The sequence below is a fragment of the Salmo trutta genome, chromosome 15 (assembly GCF_901001165.1).
Source record: "Salmo trutta chromosome 15, fSalTru1.1, whole genome shotgun sequence".
In the NCBI taxonomy this organism is placed as follows: domain Eukaryota; kingdom Metazoa; phylum Chordata; class Actinopteri; order Salmoniformes; family Salmonidae; genus Salmo; species Salmo trutta.
This window is the reverse complement of record NC_042971.1, coordinates 5423424-5435598: the sequence shown is the minus strand read 5'-3', so window position 1 is coordinate 5435598 and position 12175 is coordinate 5423424. Positions and strand designations below refer to the sequence as shown.

The 12175-nt window shown below is 40.4% G+C and overlaps 1 protein-coding gene and 1 pseudogene across 1 annotated transcript in view; one reads left to right on the top strand and one right to left on the bottom strand.

Annotated features, from left to right (window-relative positions):
• Positions 1–12175, top strand: part of LOC115149597 (NACHT, LRR and PYD domains-containing protein 12-like) — a gene marked incomplete at both ends in the record, with an annotated part of 397095 nt that overhangs the window by 369304 nt on the left and 15616 nt on the right. The gene's annotated exons all lie outside the window — the stretch shown is intronic.
• Positions 1118–1903, bottom strand: LOC115148365 (zinc finger protein 180-like; annotated as a pseudogene).

Here is a 12175-nt window from a genome sequence, read left to right as displayed (position 1 = left end):
TTGGATCGGGGCCCAGTCCCCAATGTCATGCTCTAGTACATTTGGGTTGGCATGTGTGAGAATGAACCCTGATATTCTAAAAGCAGGGCAACAATGTCAATATAATTGTACCAAAAATTGTCAGTTGGTTACATAAATAATTATGATTACTAAATGTCACATGAAATGTAAATATGAAATATTTGGTTGGATAGTCTTATTTTCAAAGTCTTTTCAATTACATTTTGCTGGGTGGGATATCCCCAATGTCAAAACACAGTTTTAACTTGTCCAAATCAATAACCAATATGCAAAAACTGTTTGTGATTTATTGAAAACGTAAACATAAAATGTGCTATATACCCAAACATCTGACACAATAATCATATTACTTGGATTTTTTTTTTTAAACAAGCACCTTATAAAACTGCACAAGCAGCAATAAATCACTGATATCCATTAGGGGGGAAATCAGGTTGTTCATGCTGTTGAAACTAACAACTAAACAAACACATGGAAATGGGAGATATATTTTACCTCACTGGTTAGAGGACAACATGCAGAAGACAGTCAGCTACATTTTGGAGTGATGCATTTAAATGTAGGGGTCACTAAACAAAGGAACGCAACACTTATTTGTCATAACTCATCGATATCATGTTGAAATCAATTGTGCCGAGAGGAGGGAGATGAGGTTGCAAGTCCTGTTAAAACTAACAGCTCAAAAACCACACGGAATCTGGGAATAATGTGTACATCACTTGTTAGTGGACAACATGTAGAAAACAGCCAGATACATTTTGAAGTGTTGCATTTTGATTCCAGTGGGTCACCAACATGGTAAGTGTAACTCTTTTTTTGTTAGTCACTTTTTGTTAAATCTCATATATAGTACTCTTCCATTTCAGAGCCTGGATTTTCCCCCTGAGGCTAATATCCATATCATGCTGAAATCAATAGAACAGGGAACAAACGTTTAGGGTTCTACATTGTGACATCATTAAAATACTCCTACTACAATGTTTAAACATTCTACTGTGTGAAATTATTTCATTGATATCATGAAACAACTCCTTCATGTATGTATTTTCTGATATTTGATCAGAAGTCTTTTATCAGATTATCTCTGGTAACAGCTTTAAGATTTCTCTCCTGTGTGTGTTCTCTTGTGTACTGTCAGACCGCTAGATGAAACAAAACTCTTCCCACATTGATTACAGCTATAAGGTTTCTCTCCTGTGGGTGTTCGTCGGTGTATAGTCAGATAGCTAGATTGACTAAAACTCTTCCCACATTGATCACAGCTATAAGGTTTCTCTCCTGTGTGCGTTCTCTGGTGCATTGTCAGATAGCTAGATTGACTAAAACTCTTCCCACATTGACCACAGATATAAGGTTTCTCTCCTTTGTGCGTTCTCTGGTGCATTGTCAGATAGCTAGATTGACTAAAACTCTTCCCACATTGATTACAGATATAAGGTTTCTCTCCTGTGTGTATTCTCTGGTGTATAGTCAGATAGCAAGATGTATTAAAACTCTTCCCACATTGATCACAGCTATAAGATTTCTCTCCTGTGTGTCTTCTCTGGTGTAGTGTCAGAGTTCTAGATGCAGCAAAATTCTTCCCACATTGACCACAGCTATAAGGTTTATCTCCTGTGTGTATTCTCTGGTGCACTGTCAGCTCTCCAGATCGACCAAAACTCTTCCCACATTGATCACAGCTATACAATTTCTCTCCTGTGTGTGTTCTCTGGTGTGATACCAGATGGCCAGATTGACCAAAACTCTTCCCACATTGACCACAGCTATAAGGTTTCTCTCCTGTGTGTATTCTCTTGTGTTGAGTCAGATGGCAAGATTGACCAAAACTCTTCCCACATTGACCACAGCTTTAAGATTTCTCTCCTGTGTGTGTTCTCTGATGAATTTTAATGCCTGATGAGGAAGTAAATCTCTTCCCACAGTCAGAGCAGCAGTGAGTTCTCTTCCCTGTGGATCTCTGCAGGTGTTTCTTGAGGTGTTCTGATGTGGAGAGACTCTTCTCTGCCTCTTCAGCATCATGATGTTGTTGAGGCTCCCCAGAGGATCCACAATAGTAAAGTTTCTCTCCTGTGTGAACAACAAAGTCAGACAGATGATTAAAGGCCCACAACAGCAGAAATCCACTGTAAAAGGTGATGCCAACAGTGGCGCCATGATGTTGGACAACAATTGACGTCTGTAATGAATGTTAAAATTATTTGACATTTGCCTTAAAATGAGCAAGAATAGTCATATTTTGTCTTGTTTTCACATTAGTAGTGACATAGATGATTGTAGGCTAGAAATAAGTTATTCATGTTGTTGAAACTCTAAGCAGTGTGCCAGACGACTTTTGGTCTCCAATATAGGCCCCTTTCTGTGTTTGCTAAAATTGTGGCACGAGGGCAATTTGATTGCAGAAACTCCTCCCTGCTAATGAGGAAACCGATAGTTATGGATGTAGTATATCTGCCTGGAGCAAAAATGGTGAGCAAAGATTTTAATTTCTCACAATGTATTCTGAATGTGAATGGGGGAAAACTCAGGGGAGTAACCTCCATTTCCAGGTTGGTAATGAGTGCATTTCACACTACTTTGGATTATAATTGTAAGGCTCGTTTGAATGTCCTGTTTAACCTCTATGGGCTAGGTGGGACGCTCAGCCAGTTGAATCCCGTGGCGCGATATTCAAATACCTTAGAAATGCTTTTACTTCAATTTCTCAAACATATGACTATTTTACACCATTTTAAAGACAAGACTCTCCTTTATCTAACCACACTGTCGGATTTCAAAAAGGCTTTACAACGAAAGCAAAACATTAGATTATGTCAGCAGAGTACCCAGCCAGAAATAATCAGACACCCATTTTTCAAGCTAGCATATAATGTCACAAAAACCAAAACCACAGCTAAATGCAGCACTAACCTTTGATGATCTTCATCAGATGACAATCCTAGGACATTATGTTATACAATACATGCATGTTTTGTTCAATCAAGTTCATATTTATATCAAAAAACAGCTTTTTACATTAGCATGTGACGTTCAGAACTAGCATACCCCCCGCAAACTTCCGGTGAATTTACTAAATTACTCACGATAAACATTCACAAAAAACATAACAATTATTTTAAGAATTATAGATACAGAACTCCTTTATGCACTCGCTATGTCCGATTTTAAAATAGCTTTTCGGTGAAAGCACATTTTGCAATATTCTGAGTACATAGCCCGGCCATCACATGCTAGCTATTTTGACACCCACCAAGTGTGGTACTCACCAAACTCCGATTTACTATTAGAAAAGTTTGATTACCTTTGCTGTCTTCGTCAGAATGCACTCCCAGGACTTCTACTTCAATAACAAATGTTGGTTTGGTTCAAAATAATCCATAGTTATATCCAAATAGCGGCGTTTTGTTCGTGCGTTCAAGACACTATCCGAAAGGTAAATAAGGGTCACGCGCACGGCGCATTTCGTGACAAAACATTTCTAAATATTCCATTACCGTACTTCGACGCATGTCAACCGCTGTTTAAAATCAATTTTTATGCTATTTTTCTCGTAAAAAAAGCGATAATATTCCGACCGGGAAACCCTGTATACGTTCAAAGAGAGAGAAAGTAAACATGGAGTCGTCTCGTGCACGCGCACGCCATTCTCATTGTCCTCTGATAGACCACTTGCAAAAGGCGCTAATGTGTTTCAGCCTGGGGCTCCAAAGCAACCATTCAAATTTCTGGCGCCTTCTGAGAGTCTATGGGAGTGTTAGAAAATGTCACGTCATGCCAGAGATCCCCTGTTTTGGTTAGAGATGATCAAGAAGGCCATGAAATGGTCAGAGAGAGCGCTTCCTGTTTGGAATCTTCTCAGGTTTTGGCCTGCCAAATGAGTTCTGTTATACTCACAGACACCATTCAAACAGTTTTAGAAACTTTGGAGTGTTTTCTATCCAAAGTTAATAATTATATGCATATTCTAGTTTCTGGGCAGGAGTAATAATCAGATTAAATAATCAGACACCCATTTTTCAAGCTAGCATATAATGTCACAAAAACCAAAACCACAGCTAAATGCAGCACTAACCTTTGATGATCTTCATCAGATGACACTCCTAGGACATTATGTTATACAATACATGCATGTTTTGTTCAATCAAGTACATATTTATATAAAAAAACTGCTTTTTACATTAGCATGTGACGTTCAGAACTAGCATTCCCACCGAACACTTCCGGTGAATTTACTAAATTACTCACGATAAACATTCACAAAAAACATAAATTATTTTAAGAATTATAGATACAGAACTCCTTTATGCAATCGCGGTGTCCGATTTTAAAATAGCTTTTCGGTGAAAGCACATTTTGCAATATTCTGAGTAGATAGCTCGCCATCACGGGCTAGCTAATTTGACACCCTCCAAGTTTGGCCCTCACCAAACTCAGATTTACTATAAGAAAAATTGGATTACCTTTGCTGTTCTTCATCAGAATGCACTCCCAGGACTTCTACTTCAACAACAAATGTTGGTTTGGTTCCAAATAATCCATAGTTATATCCAAATAGCGGCATTTTGTTTGTGCGTTCAAGACACTATCCGAAGGGTGACAAAGGGTGACGCGCGGACGCGTATCGTGACAAAAAAATTCAAAATATTCCATTACCGTACTTTGAAGCATGTCAAACGCTGTTTAAAATCAATGTTTAAAATCTATTTTTATGCAATTTTTCTCGTAAAAAAGCGATAATATTCCGACCGGGAGACGTCCTTTCCGTTCAAAGACTCAAAATCTAAAATGGACTCTTCATGTGCATGCGCGCACCAGTCTCATTGTTCTCAGATCGACCACTTACCAAATGCGCTACTGTTTTTCAGCCATGGACAGCAGAGTCATCATTCAACGTTCTGGCGCCTTCTGAGAGCCGTAGAAAGTGTCACGTTACAGCAGAGATCCTTTGTTTTGGATAGAGATGACAAAGAAGGCCAAGAAATGGTCAGACAGGGTACTTCCTGTACAGAATCTTGTCAGGTTTTGGCCTGCCATTTGAGTTCTGTTATACTCACAGACACCATTCAAACAGTTTTAGAAACTTTGGAGTGTTTTCTATCCAAAGCTACTAATTATATGCATATTCTAGTTTCTGGGCAGGAGTAATAACCAGATTAATTCGGGTACGTTTTTTATCCGGCCGTGAAAATACTGCCCTCTATCCCTAACAAGTTAACACTTTTTTGGTTACTACATGATTCCATATGTGTTATTTCATAGTTTTGATGTCTTCACTATTATTCTACACTTTAGAAAATAGTAAAAATAAAGAAAAACCCTTGAATGAGTAGTTGTGTCCAAACTTTTGACTGGTACTGTATAGTTAAATGCACTAAATGGGTACAGATTGAAGATGCACTCGCTCATCCACAGAATAATTGTACGTATCTATTTTCAAAGGATAAAATATAGAACATTAACAGCTTCATACTTAAGAACACTAGAACAATGTGGAAGAAAATTGAACGTTTCTACAAGAATCAATATGAATTCCTAAAAACACAACCTTCTGGAACAATCCATCTATAGCTTTCAGGGTTCACCCATAAATTGGTCCACAAGGAAAACTAAAGGCATAGAAACCGGAAATTACTTGGCAACAGGAAATACATTTATTTCGGTGACAGAGCTATAGAGCAACTTTGGACTACAGTAGATACACTACATGACCAAAAATATGTGGACACCTGCTTGTCGAACAACTTATTCCAAAATCACGGTCATTAAAATGGAGTTGGTCCCCCCTTTGCTGGTATAACAGCCTCCACTCTTCTGGGAAGGCTTTCCACTAAATGTTGGAACATTGCTGTGCTTCCATTCAGCCACAAGAGCATTAATGTGGACGGGCACTGATGTTGGGCGATTAGGCCTGGCTCGCAGTTGGCGTACCAATCCATCCCAAAGGTGTTCGATGGGGTTGAGGTCGGTGCTCTGTGCAGGCCAGTCAAGTTCTTCTACACCGATCTCGACAAACCATTTCTTTATGGACCTCGCTTTGTGCACAGGGGCATTGTCATGCTGAAACAGGAAAGGGTCTTCCCCAAATTGTTGCCACAAAGTTGGAAGCACAGAATCGTCTAGAATGTCATTGTATGCTGTAGCGTTTACACCACTCCAGCCGACGCTTGGCATTGCGCATGGCGATCTTAGGCTTGTATGTGGCTGCTATGGTAACCCATTTCATTTAGATCCTGACAAAAAGTTATTGTGATGACGTTGCTTCCAGAGGCAGTTTGGAACTCGGTAGTGAGTGTTGAAACCGAGGACAGACGATTTGTACTCGTTACGCGCTTCAGCACATGGCTGTCCCGTTCTATGAGCTTGTGTGGCCCACCACTGAGCGGTTGTTGCTCCTAGATGTTACCACTTCACAATAACAGCACTTACAGTTGATTGGGGAAGCTCTAGCAAGGCAAAAATTCGACAAACTGACTTATTGGAATGATGGCATCCTATGACGGTGCCACGTTGAAAGTCACTGAGCGCTTCAGTAAGGCTATTCTACTGCCAATGTTTGTCTATGGAGATTACATGGCTGTGTGCTCGATTTTATACACCGGTCGGCAACAGGTGTGTCTGAAATAGCCGAATCCACTAATTTGAAGGGGTGTCCACATACTTTTGTATAGATAGTGTATGTCATGACTGTAAACAACTTGCTTTAACAATTCAACATTTGCTAAACAGCACCATGTTAGACTACTGCAGCCTCACTCTAGCAACGATATCAAAGTCCTTTTTGAGAACGCGAAAATTAAAAGTGTGCGTCGAACGGTTTTCTTGGAATGATTTGTAGCCATGTCTCGACTATCTGTGCATGAGAGTCCATCCAACTCAGTTTCCCTACCAGAAAAAATACGTGATTCCGTAAAGTCAATTTGCGCACGCGATTTCAGGAAGAAACTGAAGAGCAAATGGACTGACCGCGTTTTGTGACTGTCTGCTCACTTGACCGCAGTTAATATTGGCCTAGGAATTGTCCTCCAGTTTAATACAATGGAATTGCAGTATTGATTGAGGGCTAGTCCATTCTGTGAGACATCTAAGTTGTGATTTTGCTGCAAATCCATTGTTAAAGCTTGTTGATGGTATTCACATCTTACAGTGTAGCTTTATCAATTCCTACATTAAAAAACAGCATTGAAGCTCAGAACTTCAGTAGAATGCCGTTTTAAAACCACGCATCAGTTCAACAACTATTTTCAAGACAGCACTTACTGGTGTTCAGATCTTCTGTCTCCTCCTCCTCTTCCTCCTTCAATATGACAGTTATCTCTCCTTCACTCCAAAAAAAGCATAATCTTTCTTTTCTTCTTTCAATGTAACAGCCTCAGCCTCAACTTCTTTTTGAACTGTGACATCCTCCTCTTCCTCTTTCACGACCACGTTCAGACACAGACCCTCTTCCTCCTCCTGTTTCACTAGAGCCTCTTTCTCCGTCCAGCAGACCTCCTCTTCTTTAACAGGAGAGTAGCTTAGTGAACTCATGGTCGGGACTGTTAGCCAGCTAACCTAGCTAGTTAGCGACTAGCCTAGTGATGGGCTAATTTATCAAGCCAGCTACCGTTACCTGACTAAACGGAAATATGACATTAAATGGAGAAAATAGTTATAAGACAGAATTATGTTTAAAATACAGTGACAAATATACACCGAAGCAGTCTGAACAGCTTGCATGATTCGGCTAGGAAGCTAACGAAGTGGCTGACTAGATGTTGTTGAAGAAGTGTTCCATCCACTACATTATACATCACGCTGAAAGCAACGCCTGAAAGACGCACATCTCCGTCTGTTGACTGGAGGGAAACGCAGATAAATGTTTATTTTATTTCCAGACAAAAAGTGAATTTTTACATGTATTTCATTAAATAATAATATAATAGTCAGACAACTGCAGATTTGTAATAAGTAATAATAACCTACTTCCACATTCGACCAACCCAACAGATGTTTCTACTACAGTGAATATTAACCAATGAGGTGGGTCTTTCCACATTCTACCAACACAACAGATGTTTCTACTATGAAGCAAGTTTAATTCCCAAATAGCCTCTACAGGTTTGGTCATTATCAGGTATTGGAGCGTTGAAAGATGATGCACAACAACGGTTTCTTCCAGGAAACCACGACTCCAATAACCACCGCGTTCGAAATAACTGTAAAGTACTTCGCTATCGAAACAACTACCGCTATAATCAACCTGTTCGCAATACATGGGTATTGGGATCTGACCTCATTGATCTGTCAGTAAGCTATGTCTACATGGGATCTGACCTCATTGATCTGTCAGTAAGCTATGTTTACATGGGTATTGGGATCTGACCTCATTGATCTGTCAGTAAGCTATGTTTACATGGGTATTGGGATCTGACCTCATTGATCTGTCAGTAAGCTATGTCTACATGGGTATTGGGATCTAACCTCATTGATCTGTCAGTAAGCTATGTTTACATGGGTTTGGGATCTGACCTCATTGATCTGTCAGTAAGCTATGTTTACATGGGTATTGGGATCTGACCTCATTGATCTGTCAATAAGCTATGTTTACATGGGTATTGGGATCTGACCTCATTGATCTGTCAGTAAGCTATGTCTACATGGGTATTGGGATCTGACCTCATTGATCTGTCAGTAAGCTATGTTTACATGGGTATTGGGATCTGACCTCATTGATCTGCCAGTAAGCTATGTCTACATGGGTATAGGGATCTAACCTCATTGATCTGCCAGTAAGCTATGTCTACATGGGTATTGGGATCTAACCTCATTGATCTGTCAGTAAGCTATGTTTACATGGGTATTGGGATCTCAGCTGTAGTATAATCCAGAAAAGCAGTCCTACCAGCTAGCAGTGCAATGAACCTTGTCTGATAGCCAATCAACCGTGTCCTAATTAACTACAATGACACTATGGGGGTGTCCACTGAAAGTTGACTAGTAACAACAACTGGGACCAAAAAGACACCCACCATGAGACCCACTAAATCTGCCCAAGAAGAGACAAACAAAAGAAAAACCCACAACAAATTTAAAGACAGGAAGTAAAACAAAAAGGTGGAGCATCTAAAGGTGTTGATTCCAGTCTCCACATCTATCAAGACAACTGGAACACTGGGCCAGACACTCTTAAATCGAACCTGGACCAGCTCAGGTGAAACACCTTCCCACTAATGAGATGGACAAGCCAGCACAGGTGTAACACATACTGACTAACGAGGTGACACCAATCAGTGCGTCCTACGTGCTAACGAGCTAGACGTGCTAACGAGCTATACATGCAAACGAGCTGTACGTGCTAACGAGCTAGCGAGCTATACGTGCTAACGAGCTATACGTGCTAACGGGCTATACGTGCTAACGGGCTATACGTGCTAAAGTCCAACCTCAAAACAGAAATGGAAAAACCAAAGCCTGTAACACCTTCCCCCTTAAGACAACAAATATATCCTATATTTTTGTTGGACAAGTTTGCTCACCTCCAACAGAAAACAACTTCCATTTCACATTATAATCAACTAGAATGATTCACCTTCACCAATATAAACATGGGGTCTACTGGCTGTCAACAACTAAAAATAAGAAAAAACCCGTATTTCTAAATAATAATATACAATAGTATTATTTTTTTCTCCTTTTTCTTTCTATAGAATCCTAAAACTCACTATGTTCTAGAACTCCCGTCTTCCTAAAACTCACTAGCTTCTAGAACTCTCGTCTTCCTAAAACTCACTAGCTTCTAGAACTCTCGTCCCCTTGGAACGAGCCCAAATGAAACTCATCTCCAATGATGTTGTAAAACTCTTTCCACATTGATCACAGCTATAAGGTTTCTCTCCTGTGTGTATTCTCTGGTGTAGAGTCAGATGGCCAGATGTTGTAAAACTCTTCCCACATTGATCACAGCTATAACGTTTCTCTCCTGTGTGGATTCTCTGATGAATTTTAATGCCTGCTGGGGAGGTGAATCTCTTCCCACAGTCAGAGCAGCAGTGAGTTCTCTTCACTGTGGATCTCTACAGGTGTTTATTGAGGTATTCTGATCTGGAGAGACTCTTCTCTGCCTCTTCAGCATCACAAGGTTGTTGAGGCTCCCCAGAGGATCCACAATAGTAAAGTATCTCTCCTGTGTGAACAACAAAGTCAGACAGATGATTGAAGGCCCAAAACAGTGGAAATCCACTGTAAAAGGTGATACCATCAGCGTAGCCATGATGTTGTACAACAATTGACGTCTGTAATGAATGTTAAAATTATTTGACAATTGTCTTAAAATGAGCAAGAAGTGTCATATTTTGTCTTCTTTTCACATTAGTAGTAACATCGATGATTGTAGGCTAGAAATAAGATATTCATGTTGCTGAAACTCTAAACAGTGTGCCAGTCGACTTTTGGTCTCCAATATAGGCCCCTTTCTGTGTTTGCTAAAATTGCAGCATGAGGGCAAAGCACACACAATTTGGTTGCAGAAACTCCTCCCTGCTAATGAGGAAACCGCTAGTTATGGATGTAGTATATCTGGTAATGAGGAAACCACTAGTTAGGGATGTAGTATATCTGCCTGGAGCAAAAATGATGAGCAAAGATTTTAGTTTTTCACAATGTATTCTGAATGTGAATGGGGGAAACTCAGGGGAGTAACCTCCATTTCCAGGAAGCTTATGAGTGCATTTCACACTACTTTGGATTATAATTGTAAGGCTCGTTTGAATGTCCTGCTTAATATAATGTTTGCTACAGTATTAAGAATTATGTGTAATTATTGAAGAACCACATTTGGGTGTCAATAAAGTTAACATTTTTTTATTTCATTTTTTTTATTTCACTTTTATTTAACCAGGTAGGCCAGTTGAGAACAAGTTCTCATTAAGAACTGTGACCTGGCCAAGATAAAGCAAAGCAGTGTGACAAAAACAACAGAGTTGCACGTGGGATAAACAAACGTACAGCCAATAACACAATAGAAAATCTATATACAGTGTGTGCAAATGGAGTACGGAGGCAAGGCAATAAATAGACCATGGTAGCAGAGTAATTACAATTTAACAAATTAACACTGGAGTGATAGATGTGCAGATGATGATGTGCAAGTAGAAATACTGGTGTGCAAAAGAGCAGACAGAAAAGGTAAATAAAAACATGGGGATGAGGTAGGTAGTTGGATGGGCTATTTACAGATGGGCTGTGTACAGCTGCAGCGATCGGTAAGCTGCTCAGATAGCTGATTCTTAAAGTTAGTGAGGGAGATATGTCTCCAACTTCAGCGATTTTTGCAATTCGTTCCAGTCACTGGCAGCAGAGAACTGGAAGGAAAGGCGGCCAAAGTAGGTGTTGGCTTTGGGGATGACCAGTGAGATATACCTCCTGGAGCGCGTGCTATGGGTGGGTGTTGCTATGGTGACCAGTGAGCTGAGTGAAGGCGGCCTAGCAAAGACTTATAGATGACCTGGAGCCAGTGGGATTGGCAACGAATATGTAGCGAGGGCCAGCCGACGAGAGCATACAGGTCCTAGTGGTGGGTGGTACATGGGGCTTTGGTGACAAAACGGATGGCACTGTGATAGACTGCATCCAGTTTGCTGAGTAGAGTGTTGGATGCTATTTTGAAAATGACATCGCCGAAGTCAAGGATCGGTAGGATAGTCAGTTTTACGAGGGTATGTTTGGCAGAGTGAGTGAAGGAGGCTTTGTTGCGAAATAGGAAGCCGATTCTAGATTAATTTTGGATTGGAAATGCTTAATATTAGTCTGGAAGGAGAGTTTACAGTCCAGTCAGACAACTAGGTATTTATAGTTGTCCACATATTCTAAGTCAGAACTGTCCAGAGTAGTGATGCTGGACAGGCGGGTGCGGGCAGCGATCGGTTGAAAAGCATACATTTAGTTTTACTAGCGTTTAAGAGCAGTTGGAGGCCACGGATGGAGTGTTGTATGGCATTGAAGCTCGTTTGGAGGTTTGTTTACACAGTGTTCAAAGAAGGGCCAGATGTATACAGAATGGTGTCATCTGCGTAGAGGTGGATCAAGGAATCACCCGCAGCAAGAGCAACATCGTTGGTATATACAGAGAAAAGAGTCAGTCCGAGAATTGAACCCTGTGGTACCCCCATAGAGACTG